The sequence below is a fragment of the Heliangelus exortis genome, chromosome 3 (assembly GCF_036169615.1).
Source record: "Heliangelus exortis chromosome 3, bHelExo1.hap1, whole genome shotgun sequence".
NCBI lineage: Eukaryota > Metazoa > Chordata > Aves > Apodiformes > Trochilidae > Heliangelus > Heliangelus exortis.
In genome coordinates, this window is record NC_092424.1 from 28,454,183 (window position 1) to 28,460,182 (window position 6,000).

The window sequence follows — 6,000 nt, forward strand, 5'->3', positions numbered from 1 at the left end:
GTTTGGGTTTTTTCTTTTGGCTTTGGTTGTTTTGTGCAGTTGTTTGGTTTCTTTGGTTGTTGTTGGTTTGGGGTTTTTTTGTTACTGTTTTGTGTGGTGTGTTGTTTTTTTTTGTTTTTAATTTTCAAAAATATTTGAATTTTAAGAACTGATCTGTTATGCTGTTTTATCCTGGCTCTATAAAAATTGTCCACTACAAATGTGACAATAGCCTGTGCAACTGAACTGGAAAACATCAAGTTAGGAACCCTAACAGTATCTTCAGATTCGGGGTGCAAGACATCTACATGAAGGGTATCTGTGTGGGGAAAGCACTGAGAATTCAGATAAAAGAGTTTGTTGCTGAGAAAAGAGACACCACCGTAACTGAAGGTGAGTGAAAGGTTCAAAGCAGCTTTGACTGTTCACTGTTTGCCCATGTCTGCCAGACTTGTATTACACATGACTAGAATGTAATAACTAGACCAAATGCTTGAAGAACCAAACCAAATCCTGTATGTTTCAAAGTAAATGAAAATACCTTGATTGATTTCAGGAGAAGCATTAGTAATTCCCAGACACTTGTCTCTTTTATTGACTTGAGCATTAATTAATTTATGAGTGGGTTTCACATTTCCACATGGTGTTGCAAAATTAGAGTAGAATTAATTATTTGGTAATCGGTGAATCCCATTAGGTGAAACAATATGGACTTGTTCTGTCGCTTAAACATTATTCAGCATTAGTGTAGCCGTTGTATACTCATTACATTGATGATGCTTTTATTAAATATACCTTCAATTAGTTCTGGTTCATTTTAATCTCTACCTCCTGAAAAAACATTTAATCAAGTGCTGTGACAAGAGCAGAATGATGAGTATGCCAGGGCCAGACCTGCTTAGTCCTTCAAGGGTACTGCACAGGCTACACTGAGGTGAGCTTTAGAAGTGTTTGCCTTAGGTTCTTCTCCTCCTTGACAGCTCATCTGAAGAGCATTACTATCCTTCCTTCATGTTTTAAAAAACAAGAACACTCATCATTCAACCATTTATGATACCATGTTTGGACCCTTATCTTACTTATCTGCTGTGATAAGTAGGGATGAACAGGAAAAGTCTTTCCTACATGCCTCCTCATTGCTGCGCATTCTTAAAGTTTGCCCTTTTTCTAGAAGACCTCCTTCCTTGCAGCCGGTTTCCACTTCTCCAGGTTTTCCTCTCTTCAGGAACCCTGACGTGTGCAGGTAGGGTGCTGTGGGAGCAGGAAGCTCCCAGCCATGACCCAGCAGTGCTGGAATATCAAACAGCACAGTGCTGGGAAAGAGGTTTTTCTGGGACATGGAAGCTGCACTTGGAGAGGAAACCAAAACCTATCTGGGTGGCCAGGGCTGCCCACAGGGAGAGAGCAGGGAAACATGACCCTCTTTCTGCCCCCACCAGGGACCTCTCTCTAGAGGCATGTACCACAGCATCCAGCCTAATTAGATCTCTGGAGTGCCTCCTGTGGTGGGATATGTAGGTCACCAAGGGGGCTTGTGTCCGCCAAAAGCAGATTTGCCCTGTCACTTGCCTTGTAATCAGTTCCACTGAACTGATATTTCTTTGCTGCTTACTTTGCCTATACTTAAATGAAAACTATCATTATTAATCAGAGAATTGGGATAGATAACAAAGGAGACGATTCTTATTCCTTGGAGGATGTTATTTTCAGGGACCCAGTAATAGATTCAAGGCTTTCATCTTTCTGATCCCTCCAAGGGCAGCTGTAACTGAAAATGATTACCATATGCTACTTTGTCTGTTGTCTTTGTGAAATGAGTAAGTAGATAGGACATGTTCCATATTACATAAAGTAATATTACAAGTGACATCTTTGGAGCCTCTTGCACACTAGCTGAAGATAGCAGAGGAGTTTGGGGGAACTGAGAATTCCTGACAAAAAAATCAGTCCTAACCTATGTGATTTTTTTATGCGGTGATGTTTTTGAATGCCTTGCCTAGAAAGCTGCACTTAGTATTCACAACCTGTGATTCCAAACTCTTTAATATAATGCCTTCTGGGCTCTCAGAACTGATGTAAATGATGCATTCCTGATTAATAGCACTTTGAAAAGTGTGCTGATCTGAATCTCTTGTACTCACTTGATTTGCACAGTGACAGTGTGAATTTCTCTGTGACCTGCTACTGTATACACTTCAGAAGTGCCACCCCCTAATCTGTTGACTGTTAACCCTTTTGAGGGTTAACAGAACTGAGCATAACTGTAATGAATTTCTTGTCTGTTTCAGTTCTGCTGCTGAAACACATAAAGAATTTCTTCACACACTTTATGTTCTAGGAGATCCTGCACATACTCTGTACTTCAAAATCATTTGCTGTTTTGGTTTCTCTGGCAACTAGAAGGTGCCTTTGATCCCTCTACTATCTCTTTGTTTTCTCATTTTGATGATTTTATTGTGAATTCATGTTTAATTCATACTAATATGATGCAGTAAGTGGCAACACTCGAAGAAAAGATTTTTTTTTGCAAAATCAAACCATATTCATTTGAACTCTGTATGAACTACTTCATTCCTATAATAATTATCTCATTCATATATTAATGAGGACAGATATTAAGAAAAATGACACACCAAGTCACATTTATTATCTCATCTGAGTTTACAGTGGAGGTAGATATATCAGATAAAAAATGAGTGTGCCTTGACTAAACTTCTAGTTGAAGCACACTGACAAGTGACTAAATGTTTTGATTTAGCTTTTTGATATTTTTTTATTTTTATCTCTAGTTCTTCTGTGTTCCATATTCACTGATATGTTCGAGTTTTATGAATAAGATCATGTGTGAAATCAACATGGCATGCACAAACATGAAATACACTCAATGGGCTCAGTTTTCCTCCAGAAAAAAAAAAAAAGCTTCATGTGTTGCATGTTCTTTTTACAGGCAGTTTTCATCTTTTAACAAAAGTTTTGTTTTGAAAATATTGGGACATTGGGGTATTCTGTTTTCACTTTCAGTGAATCAGATTGTGGTTGAAAGAAAAGAACTATATGCATTTCAGCCAAATGAAACCATGATGATGTGATGTGGAAGGTACCATTTACTCCAGGGTGGGCCCTACAGTGCTCAGGGCTGTAGACTGGGTAAATGTCATCATATGGCACTGCGTATGGGATAGAGCACCATGTGACACCACCTTGCCTGGGTTGTACAGGCTTACTTTCTGATTAAATTTACTTCCTGGTAAAGGCATCTCCATTGGATTGCTAACTCCTGGCCCATGCTTATGGATTAGATATAATGTGAAAACATGTCTTCTGTTATGAGGAATCAGTTCTAATGGACAATTTGGCACCTGTGCAAAAGAGATGGGAAGAAAGTGGAAGAGGGGGAAAACAAACACTGGTGGCAGGGGGCACAAAAAAAAGACAAGTCTGACTGAGAACACCTTTATTGATTCAGCAACAGCACCTTAAAGGCCCAGGGAGAGAAACAGATTTTGCAAATCAGGCAAAGTATTTTTTACAGGGTACAGTGTCCATCTTAAGAACCCATCTGGGAAAATCAGCTTTTGCAATTCAGTGAAGAAAATACATTTTACTGGTTGCTCTCTTGGAGCAGAGGATGGTAGGACAGGGAAAGATATTTTGCAGGGCAAAATATGTGTTTTGGTTTGTGTGTGTTTTGGTTTGAGTTTTTGGGATGAGGTTTTTTTGGGTGTACATAAAAAGAGAAAGTCACACACCAGTCTTGCATTCCTATAAAACCTACAAGACGTCTTTATGTTTTTAAATAGTATTTATTGGTTTTATATTAACTATTTATGCTTATAAAAGCGTGTCTTTTTCAGAGCAATCCCGTTACTGTTTCTATGTGAACTTCAGAGGTCCCTTCTAACCCCTGACTTTCTGTGATTCTGTGCTTCTGTGACTTTGGAGAAGCTTCATAATAACAGAAAATTAATATGTATTTTGGATGGCAATTCTTGTTTTGAATTGAGAAACAGAAGCAAGAAATTGTAACTGATGAAGCAAGAAATTGTAACTGAAGCAAGAAATTGTAACAGAAGCAAGAAACTCTAACCGATGGCTATCCCAAAAATTAATCTGTAGGTTATCAAGGTAATTACGCTGAAAGGAGAGCATAATTATGCAGAGGCTTCATATAGCAGAGATTGGAGCCATACCTAGGTGGCCCTTTTGAGAGACATGATGCCTACTGCCATGTGTCCAAGGAAGTTCCTGTCGTAAGAACAGAAGGATACCCCTGGTAGTGGAAATGCATCTTTAGGAGATAAGAGAGCTTAAAAAATTATTACTGCTATTACTGGCAAAAGGAATTGGTTAATAGGTATCAAGATGTACTGAAATTGGAAGAAAATGTTTACAAATCATTGGTAGCATTTTTTGTTTTGATTTTGGCTTTCCTGTCTGATCCATCTTTCTTCAAGATGAACAGGAACTGTGTACAGATTGGGAACAGAATAGACTGGCAAAGAACATACTGAACCTGCCCACTCATTTTTTAGTCAATAAGAAGATGAATAAAAAAGATCAGAATACTGAAACATTTTTCATCTTTTAAAAAAAATTTACAAAACATTCTTTTTATGATTTTTGGCAGAACTGCATGTTGGGATTTTCCAACTTCTCTAAATTAGCCTACCCAAGACCAGACTCCCTTGGGCTTACTTGAAGACTGGTGCATTTTTTGGAAGAGGGGAATTGAATTACTTCTCTCTCTGCAATGTAAGTGCTGCAGGAACAGTCACCATAACAAATGAAATGATGTATTACTGCTGTCAAAGGAAAATGTTATATTGGCCAAGACATTTCCTTCTTCTTTGGGACATGTTATTGTTATTGATGGGAGCTCCAGGTGTCTGTTACCAGGGAGTGTGCTGGAAAGCCATGTATATTCCACCTCCTTGCAAAAGGACACCTTTTTTGCTTTGGTATCTGTTGTCCTGAGTACATTTTTCTTTTGATCAGCCTGCTTTTACATGTGACCCTAGTGTTTCCAGACTGATTTGTACATCTGTTTTTATATAAAAATTTCCCCTAAGAGTGGGGTTTTTTGATAACCAGTTGCTACAGCTGTTAGCTTCCTAATGGCATACTTCTACTCAACTAGAAGCACAGTTCTAGTTAACACTACATGCACTCAAATGGGCTCTGGTTTCTTACAATTTGGAATGAACTTGTTGAAATATTTTGCTTTGCCTCTTAGAACAAAAATGTATATGGTCTCAAATCTCCTTTTTTAACCCACTTATGGTGTGTTTCAAAGCCACCCTTTAGTAAAATATGAAGGTAGATGTACTGTGGTAAGGATCCCATTATCAAAACTTGCTAAGGAGACTATGCACATAGGCTGTGCACATGTAACAGTTTTGCCTGTGTCTTAAGTTGACTTAGTATGAGAAGAGCTACACCAATGTGCCAAGTGGATAACAGAAATATTTAAAATCTGCAAATTGTCTTTTTCTCAGACATTTTGTGGTCCTGTCCTGCAAGTGCCCCACTCCTTCTCTGGAGTATCAAGAATATGTACAAAATCACCATGATCAACCATAAAAGCAGAAAACTTCTTCAGGTGACTCTGTCCAAAAGTCTATTGGTCTATATGTATTCCACAAGAGAGATACACATACATTTAATTTGGCAGACAAGGAAATACAGTAGATCATACATTGATTTAAATGGTTCAGGAATCATCAGGAGGTTAGGTTAATAGAAAGAGGACACCTATTAAAATGTTTTTGTATGTGGGAAGTAGATTCTGAGCCTATTTTCATAATGCATTTTTAAAGTAAATTGATAAGCCACACCCAATTTTACATTTCTTTTGAATCTGTGCTGCTTTAGTGCTTCCCAGATGACATTTCCAGGCCTTAATTTCATATTGTCCAGAGGTATCCTTAAGGAGCAAGCAACCACTGACTGGGTTGTGAGGTTTAATTCTGGGAATCACTGCCAGCTAGGACCTGATTTCTGGTCATCCTTCCAAAAGAAAGG